Here is a 19,149-nt window from a genome sequence, read left to right as displayed (position 1 = left end):
TCCCAGCTGCAGTGAAACCTGAGCAGCCATGTTCCCTGTTAAAACCCAGTGAGTTTCTAAGGCTGGAGCAGAGGATGGAGGATGTTCCTGTGGGTGAAAGGGAGATTCCATTCGGTGGCAGTGACTGAGCTCTGAGATAACCTCCCTTGAGGCTCACAGCAATCCAGTGGTTAAATGCTTACTGCCTTCTTACATTTTATAGAGGATGAAATTAAAGCCGGAAGAAGAAAATAAGTTTAGATTTGTATCTCTTATAATGGAAGCCAACAGATAATTTCTAAAAGAGGTAAGTAAAGAAATAGAATAAATATGAGAAGAAGTTAATGGCAGAGGAAATAGCTTTAAAAGCTAAAAGTGAATGCCCCTAGGGATCAGCGTTTGAGATGTGGGGAGGGTGGGAAAGAGATAGCTGCTTTTCATGGTTAATATTTTGGTTTAAACCGATTTGTTAAAATACATGCATATATTACTTTGATAAGAACTGAAAATATAAAGAATACATACATATATATATATGATTATATATATAAACCACAGGCCATAATTTAGGCAGATTGCTTCCACCCATCTCTAGAGATAATACCAATCCTGTCTCTAAATGTTCGCTAGGGAATGTTAAATTCCAAGTAATGATGTCTTTTTGAAAAGAGAGATGTCAAAAAGTCACCCCCTCGCACTGAGCTCAGACCTCACCACCTCCACATCAGAAAATCACCACCTATCTGGGTGGTGAGATGGAGAAGACACAGCTGTCACTCTTCATTTCACTGAACATTTGTTAACACCTCCAATTTCAAAGAGTAATGACCTTCGCCCAGTTCTATTCAACTTGAACTAACCAGGGTAGTGAAGAAATCTAGAGGCAGCAATGCCCTTAGAGCTCACTGTGTGCTTGGTCAAAACACGAAGCTTATATACAACACCTCTGAACCACGTGGTCATTCAGCATCTTAAACTTTTCACGTGATGGGAGCTGACCACCTCACGTGTCATTCATCCCATATTCTAAGTGTATCCCTCCTCTCTCCACCTCTATCCCCATGCACTCCATCTGTATCACCCCTCTTCCTGTGCTACCCTCTGTGCTTTACAGGACAGTGTAATCTTTTTAAAATCAAAATATTGGTACATTTCTGTTTTCAGCTATTTCCCATTATCTTTAGGATAAAGTCCAAGCACCTTACATCCTTACTCCTCTCTGAGCTTCTCGACATGCTGTTCCTTCTTCCTGGAACACTGTTCTACTTCCCCTTCCTGCACTTAGATCAACCATCTTAGTTGTCAACTTGATAGCACTTCGTCTTGGAATCCTTCTCATATGCCTAGACTGAGTCAGACACTGTTATATGTGGTCTAGTAACATCCTGGTACTTTCCCTAAATGGTACTGTTCACACCATGTTGTGATTGCCTGTTTGTTTCTCCCTCTGAACAGCAGACTCCGTGAGGGAAGGGATCATGCTGGGTAGGTTCGCGGCTGTATCTTCAGCACCTTGCACTGTGATCGGCTCTTGGTAGATTCTTGAAGGAATTCTTATGCCCCCACTGTAACTGCTATAAATGTTTTCTCTATATTTAATAAAAATGTGTTTCCTTCCCAGGCTACACAGAGCAAGCCCTATTCTCAAAGAGAGTCCTTCATGTGTTTTAAAACCACTAGTATTCTCTGCCTTTAAATCATCTATATTCCTGGCTCAATATGGATACTTTTAAGTTGTTTCATATTCGGTTCAGCTGAGTTTGAGGGACACAGTTAATAATACAATTTTGCCCACATGACTTTGGGTAAACTGAAAGACACAAAAGTCACATGAATGGAAATTTATTAACGATACAAGCTAAACTGAAGTATGTAGCGTAAGTGTGGAACACAATGAGTTTGTTAACTCTTATATCTGGTTCCTGTGAACCTGGGTATTGGAAGAGTGCAATCATAAAGAATTTGGTTTTGTAGAGTAGAAGCACTTACCCTTAATTGCCCTCTTGCAATGCCCTGGGATACAGAAGTAAGAATGCCTTTCAGCACTTACACATTTATAGAAGGTCACCTCCACCACCAATCATGAATTAACGCTGGTGACGCCCTAGTCAGGTAAGTCGTGGGATAAGAGAACAGGAACGTCACCCTATTAGAGGTCTCTCCATACAGAAATATGAAGCAAGATGAAAGGCATTTCCCCTCTAAAACTGTAGCTAAACCAGACTTTCCAACCCTCTTCCATGCCATTAATTTGTATAACTTTGGTGGAGGAACTTATTTCTTATTCCTGTCAAATTTTATTATTAATTTCAGATAATTCTAGACTGTCAACTTTACTCCGTATATTGATCTTCCACTTAACTGATTAACTACTGTTTCCACTTGGCACAAACTAAGACTTTGATAAGTAGTTCTATTGTCATCAAAGCCATTGGCTATCCTCTTGACAGAATGATCGATACAGAATCCTAACAGAGGCAACTAGAGATTTCTGACCATCGTGAAATCACGCCAGGGAGGATGCTGTACCTGAATGTGCCGCTATTCCCACAGCCATCACACATCCTTGTGCTGCTGCATATGGTGACGTTTGGTAGTGTATATATGTCCATGCCACTCTCTCACTTCGCCTCGTCTGAGGCGGCAAAAAAACCAACAAATGTTGTATCCATGTCCTATCACTTCTTGGTCTCTAGATCCATATCCTTGACTTTACTTCCAATTAATAGGTTGTTTTCAGTGTAGAGACACCCTCTGAGATGTAGGACTACGCAGGGAACAAAGCCCTGCTGAATACTCTTTTCACTTTCTTATTACAAATCATTTCCTGTAACTCAGAAGTCTTTTATTCTTTCAAGAAAAAGTCTCCACTTAATACTCTATGGTGGGACTTCCCTGGTGGCATAGTGGTTAAGGATCTGCCTGCCAATGCAGGGGACACAGGTTCAAGCCCTGATCTGGGAAGATCCCACGTACCGCGGAGCAACTAAGCCCGTGCACCACAACTACTGAGCCTGCTCTCTAGAGCCCGAGAGCCACAGCTACTGAGCCCACGTGCCTAGAGCCCGTGCTCCGCAACAAGAGAAGCCACCGCAATGAGAAGCCCACGCACCACAATGAAGAGTAGCCCCCGCCGCTGCAACTAGAGAAAGCCTGCACACAGCAATGAAGACCCAACGCACCCAAAAATAAATTAATTAATTAATTTGTAAAAAATACTTTATGGTTATGGGTATATTATACTCTGCAGAGCTAATTCAGCCTTTCTGTTCCCTCTTTTTCTTACAGATTTGTCAGTGAGGAAATTATCATGTGATGTACTCAAGGATCACTGCATTTTGCACATCTCCAAAGTGAGACTGCATTATTATAGCTGTGTCATCTGCAGTTTCCACATTATTGTTCTTGAAAAAAATAAACAACCCAAACCCTCTGTTTTTGAAAAACAAATAAAATCTTATTGTCACTGAAGTTTGCCATTTTTCTCTGTTCTAGGTATATCCAATCACAGTAACATATTTTAATTTCTTCTTTCAATAATTAAAACTTTATTACTCTATCCTGTTTTACTGCCTTAGCCAAGACCTCCAGCACAATGACGAACAGAAATGGACATAGGGGGCATCTTTGTTTTTTACCCAACCTCAAGGGAAAATATTTTATGTCTCCAATCAAGATGTTTGCTATAGATTTTTTTGTAGATACAGTGAAGAAGTAAGCAAAAATGAGTCAACAAGAAAGTTACCCATGACTCCTGTCAATTTCTCATACTCTACATCTTACCCACCAGCACCTCTTACCATCTCCAGGTACAAGTAACATGGACCAAACCATCACTACCCACTTGCGTGGGTTATTTTAAAAGGCCCCTAAGTGCTTCCCATGATCCTACTCTTCCCTTCCTTCTCCAGACAACCCTCAGACGGCACTTATTCCTGCTCTGCTTAACCCCCATCAGTGATTCCCATCCCTTCCTTGGCCCACAAGACTCCCAGTCTGGGCCTGGTACACACTGATCTCAACTCCTACTCTTTTTCCTTTATTCATGATGCTCCAGCCACCCCACCTCCTCCAAGCTGATCCTCAAACACTTTGGACTGCGCTTGCCTGAGGACCTTGGCCTGAAAGCCTCCCTCATACCTCGTATGTGAATGGTTCAATTCCTTGTTTCCTTTAGGTCTCAACACAAACATTACCTGGAGAGTGAAGTCAAAGATGTTTCCTTGACAGTGAGACCTAGCCATCCGTGTTCTCCCTTTTGGGGGACCACATTTTCATCCATAGACCTTATCGCCATGTTCTTTATACACTCATTTTCAATTTGTAGTTTCCCTCAACTGTAACGTAAGGCTATGATAGCAGGCAGTTTTGCTCATTTTTGTCCATTACTATAATCACAGCACCCAGGACAGTGCCTGACAGAAAGCAGTCACTTAAGTAGTTTCCAGATATTTTAGATCTATGGGTATTAATTCAGGACATAGGAAATCATATCTGTTATATTCTCAAATTTCACAATTTTTTTATAGTTTAGAGTTTTGTTCCTACGGGACTTGGAAACTAGAAAAAAATCATTTCTTGTTTTTTATTTAGACGATGAAAAGGATATAGACAAACCCTAAGTTGCATATAAAAGTTCAATGAAAAATAAAGTCCAATGAAACATGCCTTTAGAGGCAGGATACCCAAACCTCCAGTGTGCAGCCTCTGTCTGTGCCATTTGCTTTCTGGACAGACTTTATCTCTCAGCAAATTTTCAAGATACTAGACATTAAGAATCCTCTCCATGTCTATCTTCCACCATCAAATTATCCTCTAAGACTCGATCCATTAATCAAAGAGATAACAAACCTTCTATTTGCCATTATCAATTGTTTTTACCTTATACTTTACTACATGTCATTGATGTCATTATATTTGGATTTCAGCAACCTTGGCCCTTTTTATTCAGTATATATGTATTTTAAAATATATATATTTTTTGAAATTTTATTTATTTATTTATTTTTGGCTGCGTTGGGTCTTCGTTGCTGCACGTGGGCTTTCTCTATTTGCGGCGAGCGGGGGCTACTCATCGTTGCGGTGCGCAGTCTTCTCATTGCAGTGGCTTCTCTTGTTGTGGAGCGCAAGCTCTAGGCACGCGGGCTTCCATAGTCGTGGCTCGCGGGCTCTAGAGCGCAGGCTCAGTGGTTGTGGTGGTGCACTGGCTTCGTTGTTCCGCAGCATGTGGGAACTTCCCGGACCAGGGTTTGAACCTTTGTCCTCTGCACTGGCAGGCGGATTCTTAACCACTGCGCCACCAGGGAAGCCCTAAAATATATTTTTAAAACAACTCTGTATCTGAAACTATTCAGCAAGCCTAACTCAACATTTTCTTTCAAAAGCATGGCGCTATTGCTGAAAATGAGTCCCGTGAACCAGGTTCTATAGGAATGTCATTTAAGATTAATGTAGAAGGAAGAAATTGAGGAATTTTCGCAGCAGAAAGTAACCTGCAGTTACCTTAAGGGCAGAAAGGTTATTAAGGAAATCAACATGTTAAATTTCACTCTTCACTACCTCATTTTTTTGGACATTTCCTCAAAAAGCTTTTAGTGTCAAAATCCTAAGATCCATCCCAAGTTAAAACTGTGCTACAAAATGCAGTACAAAGCACAGCTTGAATGATGCTACTAATAACCTCTGTTTTGAACTGAGGGCTCATGCTACTGAAACTAGTGATCAAGTTGACTACCAGTATGTTGCAGTGCACTTAACGGGCTCTAAATAAATGTATGTTGAATTAATCATTGAAAGGGTCTATTGTAACTTTTTTTGCATCAAGTTAATAAAGTTTAGAGCAAGCAGGAAAACAGGTCTCGCTTGGTGAGGAAATTCTTTTTTTTTTTTTTAACATATTTATTGGAGTATAATTGCTTTACAATGGTGTGTTAGTTTCTGCTTTATAACAAAGTGAATCAGTTATACATATATGTATGTTCCCATATCTCTTCCCTCTTGCGTCTCCCTTCTCCCACCCTCCCTATCCCACCCCTCTAGGTGGTCACAAAACACTGAGCTGATCTCCCTGTGCTGTGTGGCTGCTTCCCGCTAGCTATCTATTTTACGTTTGGTAGTGTATATATGTCCATGCCACTCTCTCACTTTGTCATAGCTTACCCGTCCCCCTCCCCATATCCTCAAGTCCATTCTCTAGTAGGTCTGCGTCTTTATTCCTGCCTTACCTCTAGGTTCTTCATGACCGTATTTGTTTGTTTGTTTGTTTGTTTTCTTAGATTCCATATATATGTGTTAGCATACGGTATTTGTTTTTCTCTTTCTGACTTACTTCACTCTGTATGACAGACTCTAGGTCCATCCACCTCACTACAAATAACTCAATTTCGTTTCTTTTTATGGCTGAGTAATATTCCATTGTATATATGTGCCACATCTTCTTTAGCCATTCATCTGATGATGGACACTTAGGTTGCTTCCATCTCCTGGCTATTGAGGAAATTCTAATCATCAGTAAAATGATGTAAAGGTTGGAAGCAGAAGACGAAATAAATTTTGCTATTCTATAACTATTACCTATTTCACTTTCATATCATAGTGATGCTTATGGTAGTGAATAGAAAGAAAAACCTTATTATTTAGCCTATAATTTATAGCATATGCAGATGATGGCCCTTGAGCTAAGAATAGCCTTTACATTTTTTATGTTGTATAAAAAAAGGAAGAAACGTAAGAAGAAAAAGCAGCAGCAGTGGAAGCATCATCAATAGAGACCATGTGCAGTCTGCAAAGCCTGAAATATTTGTTATCTGACCCTTTATAGAAGAAATTTTTCACACCTGATCTAGAAAACTGACTACTATATAGTCACGAAACGTGACAATATAAACATATACATTTCAAATGAAATAATGTCACTGTGTATTAAGCTTAAAAAGCAAGTAAAAGGATTCTGGGAAGATGCCCAGTAGGAAGCACAAGGAAGCTGTCTCTCCATCTAGGCTACAATTGCATTGGCAGAATCTGATATAACTCTTTTGGAACTCTAGCATCTATTGAAGGCTTGTAACTTCCAGGATAGGCTTGCCCAGTGAATCACTGCTGTTCATTTTGGTCAATTTCAGCTTTTAGCGCAGTAGCTCCTACCCATCCCCCATCCCTAGCCATGTGGCAGGCAGCTGTGCTCATGTTCCAAGATCAACCTGATCACTGCTTGCAGGAGCCAGGATGGGCAAAACGGATTGGATAGTGTCTTCCAAATACCAAGAATCTGTACTGTGATCATTGAGTGCTGCCCCTGATCAGGCCTTTGTCTCAGGTACAGACAGAGAGGCAGGTGGCCATTGTGGTTGTAACTTTCCCCACTGTTACAAGCCCCTCCCCATTCAGCTGAAATGACTTCCAGTGTAATTAAAGGGTCAGCACTCTTCCCCCTCCCATTTATTTTTCTCTTTTTCCCCTTTTGGGAACCAGACGTTAAAGACTAGACACTGAAGAGCAACTGCATGTATGGGGAATATTAGAAAGTTGGTGACTGCAGATGGACAGGGAAACGGGCAGGCTGAAAAAGAAGACTTAAGTTTACACTTTAAGCTGATACTTGGCACAGAGACAGCCTACAACAATCAAAACCAAGATCAATATACAAAACACTAACAAAAAACAGCAACCCCTGGAGAAGGGGGAGAATCTCTGATTTCTAGAGTTATCACATTATTTGATTCAAATACCTAGTTTTCAACCAAAAAAATCACAAAGCATACAAAGAAACAGAAATGGATTAAGCTCTCCAATCAAAAGAAAAAATAAATCAAAAGAAACTTCAATCCTGCCCAAATTTTTCCAAAATACTGATGAGGAGACAATACTTCCTAACTCATTCTATGAGGCTAGCATTACCATGAAAGAAACCAAAGCTACACAAAGATACTAGAAGAAAAGAAAACTAAAGACCAATATCCCTTAGGAACACTGATGCAAAAATCCTCAACAAAACACTAGCAAGCAGAATTCAACAGCAAATTAGAAGGATGATACAACATGAGCAAATGGGATTTATTCCTAGAATGCAAGGATGGTTCAACATATGAAAATTGATCAACATAATATGCCACATCAACAAAGGAAGAAAATACACATGATCATCTTAATTGATGCAGAAAAAGCATTTGACAAAATTCAAAACCCTTTCATGAGATACACACTCAACAAACTAGGAATTAAAGTAAACTACATCAACACAATAAAAGTCATGTATGAAAAACCCACAGCAAACATCATGCTCAATGGTAAAAGACTGAAAGCTTTTCTTCTAAGATGAGGAATAAGGTAATGACGCTCACTTTTGCCACTTTTATTCAAAATAGTATTGGAATTTTAGCCAGAGTAATTAGTCAAAAAAAATGTAAGAAAGAAAAGAAAGAAGGAAAAGACATCTAAATTGGAAAAAAAGATAGTTATTTCGGTTTGTAGATGATATATTCTTATATGTAGAGAAGTCTGAAGATTCCACAAAAAAAGTTAAAACCAATAAATTATTTCAGCAAAGTAGCAGGATAAAAAGTTAACATGCAAAAATCAGTTGCATTTCTATATGCTAACAATGAACAAACTGAAAAGGAAATTATAAAATAATTCCATTTACAATAACATTAGAAATAAAACATATATTAGTCAAGGAGGTGAAAAATTTGTACAATGAAAACTATGAAACATTGCTGAAAGAAGTTGAATAAGACATAAATAAATAGAAACACATCCCATATCATGGATTGGAAGGCTCCAAATTGCTGAGATGTCAATACTACCCAAATTTATCTACAGATTCAATGCAATCCCTATGAAAATTTCAATGGTCTTTTTTTTTTTTTGCAGAAATAGAAAAAAACCCATCTTAAAATTCATGTGGACTCTCAAAGGACTCCAAATAAGCAAAACAATATTGAAAAAGAAGAACACAGGTGGAGGACATATACTTCCTGATTTCAAAGCTTACTGCAAAGTTATAGTAATCAAAACAGTGTGGTACTGGCATAAATACAGACATAAAGATCAATGGAATAGAACAGAGATCCCGAAATCAACTCTTGCCTATATGGTCAAATGATTTTTTTTTTTTTTTGTGGTACGCGGGCCTCTCACTGTTGTGGCCTCTCCCGTTGCGGAGCACAGGCTCCGGACACGCAGGCTCAGCGGCCATGGCTCACGGGCCCAGCCGCTCCACAGCATGTGGGGTCTTCCCGAACCGGGGCACGAACCCGCGTCCCCTGCATCGGCAGGCGGACTCTCAACCACTGCGCCACCAGGGAAGCCCCCAAATGATTTTTGATAAGCGTGCCACTTAATAGGGAAAGGACAGTCTTTTCAACAAACATTGTTGGGAAAACTGAATATCCATATGCAAAAGAATAAAGTTAGATTCCTACCTAACACTGTATAGGAAAATTAACTCAAAATAGATCAAAGACCTAAGTGTAAGACCTAGAACTATAAAAGTTTTAAGAAAACATACGGGAAAACTTCATAACATTGGATTTATCAGTGATTTCTTGGATATGACATCAAAGACAATAGGAAACAAAAGAAAAAAATAGACAAATAGGGCTTCCAATTAAGAAATTTTTAAAATTCATGCATCAGAAGATATTATCAACAGACTAAAAAGGAAATGCATAAAATGAGAGAATATATTTTCAAATCATATATCTGATAAGGGATTAATAGCCAGAATATATAGAGAACTTTTAAAACTCAACAACAAAAACCAACCTGATTCCAAAATGGGAAAAGGGCTTGAATACCCATTTCTCAATAAAAAGATAGGCAAATGTTCAATAAGTAGGTGAAAAGTTGCTTAACATTATTAATCATTACAGAAATGTAAATCAAAACTTCAATGAGATACCACTTCGCACATATTAGAATGGCTACTATGAAAAAAAAGGCAGAAAATAATGTGTTGGTGAGGGTGTAAAGAAATTAGAACCCTTGTGCGCTTTTGGTAAGAACATAAAATGGTGTAGCTGCTGTGGAAAATAGTGTGGCAGCTCCTCAAAAAATTAAAAATAGAATTGCCACATGATCCAACAATTCCACTTTGGGGTATATATCCAAAGGGTTGAAAGCAGGGTCTCAGAGAGATATTTGTACACCAGTCTTTGTTCATAGCAGCATTATACGTAATAGCTAAAATGTGGAAGCAACCCAAGTGTCCCTGGGTGTATGAATGGATAAGGAACGTATGGTATATATGGCAAAGGAGTATTATTCAGCCTCACCAAGAAAGGCAATTCTGACATATGCTGCAACATGGATAAACCTTGAGTATATTATGCTAAATGAAATAAACCAGTTACAAAAAAAAAAAAAAAGAAAATGCTGTGTAATTCCACTTCAATGAAATATTTAGAGTAGTCAAAAATCATAGAAACAGAGAGTAAAATGGTCATCATCGGGGCTTGGGGGAGAGGGGGATGGAGAATAATTATTTAATGCGTATTGAATTTCAGTTTTACAAAATGAAAAGAATTAGGGAGATGGATGGTGAAGATGGTTGCACAACATTAGGAATGCACTTAATCCCGCCGAACTGTACACTTAAAATGGTTAAGGTGGTAATTTAATGTTATGTGTATTTTACCACAAAAAATTAGAAAAAAAACAAGTTAATTATATTTGGAAAAAAGGGGTTAGTTATAGATACAGATATATACATATGTATATGTAAATACAGACTACATATATGGAAAAGGCATAGTACAGATTTAGAATTATTAAAATTATTTCCTTTGAATGGTGGAATTATAAGGAATTTTTATTTCTTTTCCTGACCCAATCTTTTCTAATTTTTTTTTATGGTAAGGTTAAGGGATGTTTTATTGCTACAAGAGATGAGTGCTGATGATGGGTACATAGGCACACATCTCAATAGGAAGAATAATGTTTGTTTTTGTTTTTGTTTTTTGCGGTACGCGGGCCTCTCACTGTTGTGGCCTCTCTCGCTGCGGAGCACAGGCTCCGGACGCGCAGGCTCAGCGGCCATGGCTCACGGGCCCAGCCGCTCCGCGCCATGTGGGATCTTCCCGGACCGGGGCACGAACCCGTGTCCCCTGCATCGGCAGGCGGACTCTCAACCACTGTGCCACCAGGGAAGCCCTGGAAGAGTAATGTTTGAAAGGAAAACAGGAGAACCCGTCAGGTAGGCGATAAATGGATGACTCCAATGCTGCTGGCTGACTCTCCTGATGACATGAATCTGGGGACAGAGCAGGGTTTTTGAGTCTCACTATGTCCCCGGTTTGACAACTGTACTGTGCAAAGATGCACAGTCCTTCCCTCCTAGACCCCCTTGACTGCACTTGAAGGTTTTTTTCCTAGTGGTCCTGGTCACACTCTTAATTTTGGTTGGACACAGCCTCATAGTCAGCAACAGGAGGCCCAGCAACGAAGTGCTGTAATGCACGTAACCACAAAGTCAGCAGGTGACCACAGGGTCTGAGATGGGAAACCTCAGGGTCTGGAAGCTCCCTTCCAGAGCCTTGTTCATGCAGTAGAAGTCAGGCAAAACCAGCAGCAACTCAGTCAGAATTTCCAAGCATCCCAAAGTCTGGTAATAGCAGAATACTGTCAACTGAACAGTATAAGCTACACCAGCAGGTCCATCATTGGCTCCACCCTTGAATAAGAATGTGCTCCAAGAGTGTTGCTGCCCCTGAATCAACAGGTTGCCCAGGAGCAGGCTCAGGACAGTAAACCAGAGTACCAGGGGTTAGTGTGACATCAGGGAACAGTCTGGTACTGCCAATGGAGATATTGGTGCAGGTGGCTACCTATCTGTTAGAGAATTCTCTTAAATATAGGTTTCTGATCCTCCATTATATATTCCATTCTATGCTTCATCAATAAGTCAAGGTTGTCATGGCTTCATGTAAGCACTGTTATAGACCTGACCTTCTTTAACGTCTCAACTTCAGACGCTTATTGTCATCGTCTGCCAGATACCTTCAACAATGGAAGGGCATTACAATTTCTATTCCCTTTTTAAAATCCTAACTTAAAGCTCTGACTTTAACTGGTTTGATTTTGAACACGTGAATATAATGGGAAAAAAACCAGATTCCAGGTTTTATCTCTTTAAAAAAATGAGTTGTCTGTTACAGAGCTTAGAGGTTGGTTTCTTAAATGACTGTGGCCCTTGACAGGGCAGAAATAATGTTTTTCAGGGTTTTGCAATCCTTGAAGTTCTGTGATCTTCTAAAGTCATCACAAGGAGAACCAGCAGGATTTCTACAGATTTTTATCACTTCATTGAGAAGATACGATATTTGGCGCATACTTAGTGATAGTTATGTGTTTTATATACATAAATTTGCATAAAATTTGTGTAAATTTCAATGTTTAATTTATTAAAACTTTACATGATAATCTTTAAAAGCACAGTTTATATTCTCACAAGCAAAAAAAAAAAAAAAAACGAAATAAAAAAAGAAAATCCCAAACTAAAACAAAACCCCAACTTTCTGCAGGGCAGCAAGAGACCAATGTAGTTTTTCTTTTCCCCATAGAGTACAACACAATTACCTTAATCAGACATTCCTGATATATTGTATCTGTTTAGGTCTTGCTTACTAGCTACAGAAATCACTCTGTTCAACTTAGCATAAGGAAATCTATTGGAAGCATCATACAGCCTTGCAGAATTGTTAGAAAAACAGCAGAATCAGAAAAAAACTAGAAAGATTTCTGCTTCTGACCAAGATGGAGTAACAGGACCAGATTTACCCTCCCACCAGAAATATTCACAAAACAGTAAACACGTATGGAATCAGTGCCAGTTCTGACTGACTGAAACCTTATGAGTAGAATCTATAGAATGGTTTTGCCTCAGTAGTGAAGAGTAAGATCTAGACAGAGTTCTGCTTCAGTCCTGCTGAACAACTCAGAAAAGTAAGACTGAAAGGCAGGTGTCAATAAACTATGGCCTGTGGACCAAATCCAGATCATGGCCTATTTTTTTATGGCCTGCTGGCTAGTAATGTGTCAAAACTTTTTTACATTATTCAAGAGTTTTAAGAAAACAAAATATAAAGAATACTCAACAGAGATCATGTATAGCCCACAAAGCCCCAAATATATACCATTTGGCTCCTTACAGAAATAGTAAACATCTGTACAAAAGGATTAATCTTTCCAAGCAACTTTACTATCTTACAGAATAAAGTTCAAGAACATTTATATTGAATAAATAAATATCCACATGCAGCATGCTAAAATTCAGAGTCTAGCATCCAACAAAACATTACAAGTCATGCAAAGAAGTAGGAAAATATAATGTATAACGCAGAGAAGGAAAATAATAAAAACTGACCCAGAACTGATGTGGATATTAGAATTATCAGACAAGAACATGAAAAGTCATTATAATGTATCCCATATGTTCAAACAGTTACAACATGGAAGGCATAGAAAAATAAACTGAACCTGTGAAATAAAACATAAATTAGAAAGGACTAAAGGCAGATAAGATGTGACAGAAGAGAATATTAAGGAGCTTGAAGCCATAGCAAGATACACCTTCCAAAACGAAATACAGGAAGAGCACGAGCAAGTTGTGAGACAATTTTGTGAACCTAGTAACATGTCCTTGGAGTCCCCAAAGGAGATGAGAAAGAGAGGAATAGAAAAAAATATTTGGGGCTTCCCTGGTGGCGCAGTGGTTGAGAGTCCGCCTGCCGATGCAGGGGACACGGGTTCGTGCCCCGGTCTGGGAAGATCCCACATGCCGCGGAGCCTGCACGTCCGTAGCCTGTGCTCCGCAACGGGAGAGGCCACAACAGTGAGAGACCCGCATACCGCAAAAAAAAAAAAAAAAATTTGAAGAAACAATTAGTAAAAAGTTTCTAACTTTGATGAAAACTATAAAACCATAGATCCAAGAAGTTCAAGGACCCTCAATAACAAGAAACATGAAGAAAACTCCACCAAGTCACATCATAATCAAAACACTCAAAACTAGTGATAAAGAGAACATATAAAAAGCAGCCAGAGGGTTTCCCTGGTGGCGCAGTGGTTGGGAGTCCGCCTGCCGATGCGGGGGACGCGGGTTTGTGCCCCGGTCCGGGAGGATCCCTCATGCTGTGGAGCGGCTGGGCCCGTGGGCCATGGTCGCTGGGCCTGCGCGTCCGGGGCCTGTGCTCCGCGGCAGGAGAGGCCGCAGCGGTGGGGGGGCCCGTGTACCACACACACACAAAAAAAGCAGCCACAGAAAAAAGACATGTTGTAAACAAAGGAATATTGTTTCTCATTGGCAACAATGCAAATAAGAAGAGCAATATCCTTAAAGTCATGAAAGGGAAAAAACATCAGCTTAGAATTCTGTACCCAATGAAGTTACCCTTCAAAAATGGAGGTAAAATAAAGACTTTTTCAAAACTACGAAAGCTAAAGGAATATATCACTAGCAGATCCACACTACAAGAAATGTCAAAAGAAATTCTTTAAACAGAAAGAAAATGATTCCAGAATAAAATGTGGATCAACAGAAAGAATGAAGAGCAATGGAAAGGAAATCATAACTATATGGTCAAATATAGAAGATTTCTTTTTGATTAAAAATTTTTTAATGTTATTAACTATTGACACAAAACAATTACTACATGATGTTGGGTTATGATATATATGAAAGTAAAATATCTGACAATAGCACAGAGGCCAGGAAGGGAAAATGGAAATGTAAAAAAAGTGTTCATACTATACATTAAATGATGCAATATCACTTTAATGTAGACTGTGATAAAGTAAATACACACACTATTAAGCCCTAAAACAATTACTAAATTAGCAAAACAAAGAGTCACAGTTAATAAGCCAGTAAAGAAACTAAAGTAGAATAAAAGAGGAAAAAGAGAACAAAGAACAGATGCTATAAAGAGAAAACAAATAGCAAGATGATGGATTTAATCCCTAATTATATCAATAATCAAATTAAATGTAAATGGCCTAGATACCCCAATTGAAAGAAGAGATTTTAATTCTGGATAAAAGAGATAAGGCAATTTAAATTTAAAGACACATAAAGATTTAAAGTAGAAGGATGAAGAAATATAACAGGCCAAAAGTAGTTCAGAGAAAGTTGAAGTGGCTATATCAACATCAGACAAAGTAGATTTCAGAGCAAAAAGTATTACAAAGGATAAAGCAAGCTATTTCATGATGACAGAGGGGTTACTTCATCAAGAAATTTTGCCTAAACTAAAGTTTTGTCAAAAATGTTTTAGATATGACACCAAAAGCACAAGTCATTAAAAGAATATTTGCTCAACTGGAATTTGTCAAAAGTAAAACATTTGTATTTTAGAAAGACACTGTTAAGAAAAATGAAGACAGTCAAAGACTGTGAGAAAATATGTGCACATTACACACATGATGAAAAAACAAACAAAAAAACTTGCATCCAGAATAAATACAGAACTCTCAAAACTCAGTAAGAAAAAACACAACCTAATAAATAAATGGGCAAATGATTTGAACATATACTTCACCAAGGATGATATATGGATTGAAAATAAGCCCATGAAAAATACTCATTATTCTTAGTCATCAGGGAAATTCAAATTATAACCACGGTGAGATGGCATTACCCACTTAGTAGACTAGCTGAAGTTAGTAAGATTGACCATACCAGGTGTTACTGAAAGAACTGTAACCCTCAAACACTTCTGATGGGCATATAAAATGGCATAACCATCTTGGAATTTCTTAATTTTTAAAATATACACCTGTCACCTGAGGTAGGCATTCCATTCATAGGTGTTTATCCAAGAGAAATAAAAGCATATGTCCATACAAAATACAGTACGTGAATGACCATAGCAACTTCACTTCTAATACCCTAAACTTGAAGTAATTCAAATATCTATCAATAGATGAATAAACAAACTGTTGTATGTCTATACAATGGTGTACTACTCAGCAATAAAAAGGAATAAACCATTGGTATTTGCTACAACATGGATGAACCTCAAAATACCTAGGCTGAGTGAAAGAAGACAGACAAAAACTCATTTTGTATGATTCTACCCATAAAAAATGTCAGGATATGCAAACTAATCAAAAGTGACTGAAGATCCATGGTTGCCTAAGGAATAGGGGGGAGGGAGGAGGAGGAAGTAGGGATGACCAAGGGGCACAGGAAACTTTGAGGGAGATGGAAATTGATTGTGGTGATGATTTCACGGAAGTCTACATATGTTAAAACCTATCCAAATGTATACTTAAAATATGTGTACTGTATTGTAGGTTTATTTTACCTCAATAAGGATGTTAATAAAATGAAGAAAGCTGGCGGAGACTTGAGTTGAAAAGGGATAAATGGACAAGTAGTAGGAAGCAGAAATCACAAGGATGGTTCAAAGCCAGCGGACACAACAAGCCACCATCGTCACAGTGCTGCTGATGATCCAGCATCCCAGGAGACAGAATCTGATTGGCTAAGCTGATGTCACATGACAGCCATGGTGGTACCCTCATTTCTACTATGGGGAGTGGACACCTGGAATGAGTCTCCCTTCAAAACTATACATGCTGTAGGGAAGGATAATTCCCCAAAAGTAAACACGGGAGGATGAGTTGAAAAGGAAATGTATGCAAGGCAGCCAAAAAAAGCCAGTCACAGTAACTATTGGGTTGGTCAAAAAATTCCTTCAGGTTCCGAAGGAACTTTTTGGCCAACCCAATATATGTGACTTCGGGGATTTTTGTTTTTGTTCTTGGTGTTATGTTTCTATGCCTTGTGAAGTTAGAGTAGTAAAGAATCTATTTAGGGCTTCCCTGGTGGTGCAGTGGTTGAGAGTCCGCCTGCTGATGCAGGGGACACGGGTTTGTGCCCCGGTCCGGGAGGATCCCACATGCCGCGGAGCGGGTGGGCCCGTGAGCCATGGCCGCTGAGCCTGCGCGTCCGGAGCCTGTGCTCCACAACGGGAGAGGCCACAACAGTGAGAGGCCCACGTACCGCAAAACAAAAAAAGAATCTATTTAATCCAACCACTTCTGTTAATTTTTCCTTATTGAAATTCTCACACTCTTTAATATTTAGTAAGGTTTTATTTTATACAGAATTTCTGCTATGACTCAGCACATTCTTCTATTTGTGTGTGTGTGTGTGTGTGTGTGTGTGTTCACCAAATATCTATCCCTAAATGAGTTTAAAAATCCTGTGGATCCCAGAACAGGTTGCTTTGCTCTTCGCTACTTCTTAATGAAGTAAAAATGTTTGTTCATCTTTTAAATCCAGTAGCACTCCTTATTCACTTGAATTGAATAACAATTTGTTGGTACCCACTGTGGACATGACATAATATCAGCTGTATTATCATACTACGAGCTAAAAAAAGCTGGAGCTCCGCATGCTGACAGCACTATATTCTACAATTTTTCTTTGTCTCCAAAACAAAGAGACATAATCCTCTTGTCTTAGAAATGTTCACCCTTGAATTCTGCATGTTTTCTGCCAAAAGCAGAATGTAGGGCAACTTGTAAGAGGCTGCACAATTAGCACACTGGAGGAGAAGCCAGTTCTCATGGGTTTATTTTTGCTTATCGTGGCTCATTTCACAGAAAATTCACTTTTCTGTGTCTTAATTTCCCCAGCTACAAAGAAAGAAGAAACTATTTCTTCTGTGAACACAGGAGTAGATAAGCATTCAATGACTAGGTTTAATGGATTCCTTTAATTTCCTACCTAGATCTATTAGTAAATATGTTTTAATTTGAAAAAAATAGTGTGTTGTTTCAAGGTTTCCAGCTTACATAAACCTACACATTAGAACCAACCACTCTGTATACACTGCTGTGACTACAGAAATTCTTACGCACATGATTTGAATGGTGCTATGGAAAAGTGGATGAACGTAACTTTAGGTAAAATTTAACTAGTTATGTTCAAAAGTCACTGGTAAAATGAAAAAGAATATAATTTGTAAACAGCCAACTCATCTCTAAAATATATAAATCCAGCAAATCTGGTACATTATTCTCTAATTATCCTCTATTTTAGTTCCTCTGGATAGTTGGTAAAACTTTTCTCTTCTTTGAGAAACTACTTGTATAGCCTTGTCTGAAAATCATTTCTTTACAAGTAGTAGATGATTTGTTGGGCTAAGAAAATTGGCATAGGGGTGTGAATGATAATTCTAGCTTTGTTCCTCTGTAAGTATGTCATCTTAGTTATATGTTTTAATTTGTCCGTGTTTCGGCTTCTTTAACTGCACAGTAAGGGACAGCACAGAGAAGATATATAAAAGTGGCACATACGCCATAACTCTCCACCCTCATACTCATTGCAGACATTACTAATCGAGCATAGAACTCTTTACTGTTGAACTCACACACTGCTTCAGGAGCCTTTTTATCACAGCATATCCTGGATTATATTTTGCCTGACTTTACTGAATGCTTCTATATGTCAGGCACTATTTTATTTTTGATTTATCTATTTATCTATCTATCTATTTATTTATTTTTGGCTACACTGGGTATTCATTGCTGCGTGTGGGCCATTCTCCAGTTGCGGCACGTGGGGGCTACTCTTCATTGTGGTGTGCGGGCTTCTTACTGCGGTGGCTTCTATTGTTGCAGAGCATGGGCTCTAGGCGCACGGACTTCAGTAGTTGTGGCTCTCAGGCTCCAGAGTGCAGGCTCAGTAGTTGTAGCACATGAGCTTAGCTGCTCTGTGGCATGTGGGATCTTACCGGACCAGGGCTCGAACCTGTGTTCCATGCACTGGCAGGCGGATTATTAACCACTGTGCCACCAGGGAAGCCCCAAGCGCTATTTTAAATGCTTACCTATATTACCTCATTTAATTATGACACAAATACATGAAGTATGTACAATTAATATCATTATTTTGCAGATGAGGTAAAGCAGGCCTGAAAATTTACTTAGAGTAAGTGACAGAGCTTGAAATCAAGCAGCCTATGCCTTTCTGCTTTGCCTTTGAGTTTTCTAGCGTCTATCCCAACACAAATACCATGGTTAATACTGAAAGCACGGCACAAATGTTACACAGTAATATGTCTCCTATGCTACTTGGGAGAGTCTTTATAGTTTTTTCGGTTTTATTCCCAGCACCTAGCCCACGGCCTGGCACAGTGTCTGGCATACAATGGCCACTCA

This window comes from Grampus griseus (assembly GCF_964374135.1).
Source record: "Grampus griseus genome assembly, chromosome: 12".
In the NCBI taxonomy this organism is placed as follows: Eukaryota; Metazoa; Chordata; class Mammalia; order Artiodactyla; family Delphinidae; genus Grampus; species Grampus griseus.
The sequence above is the reverse complement of the archived record's forward strand: the minus strand, read 5'-3'. Positions refer to the sequence as shown.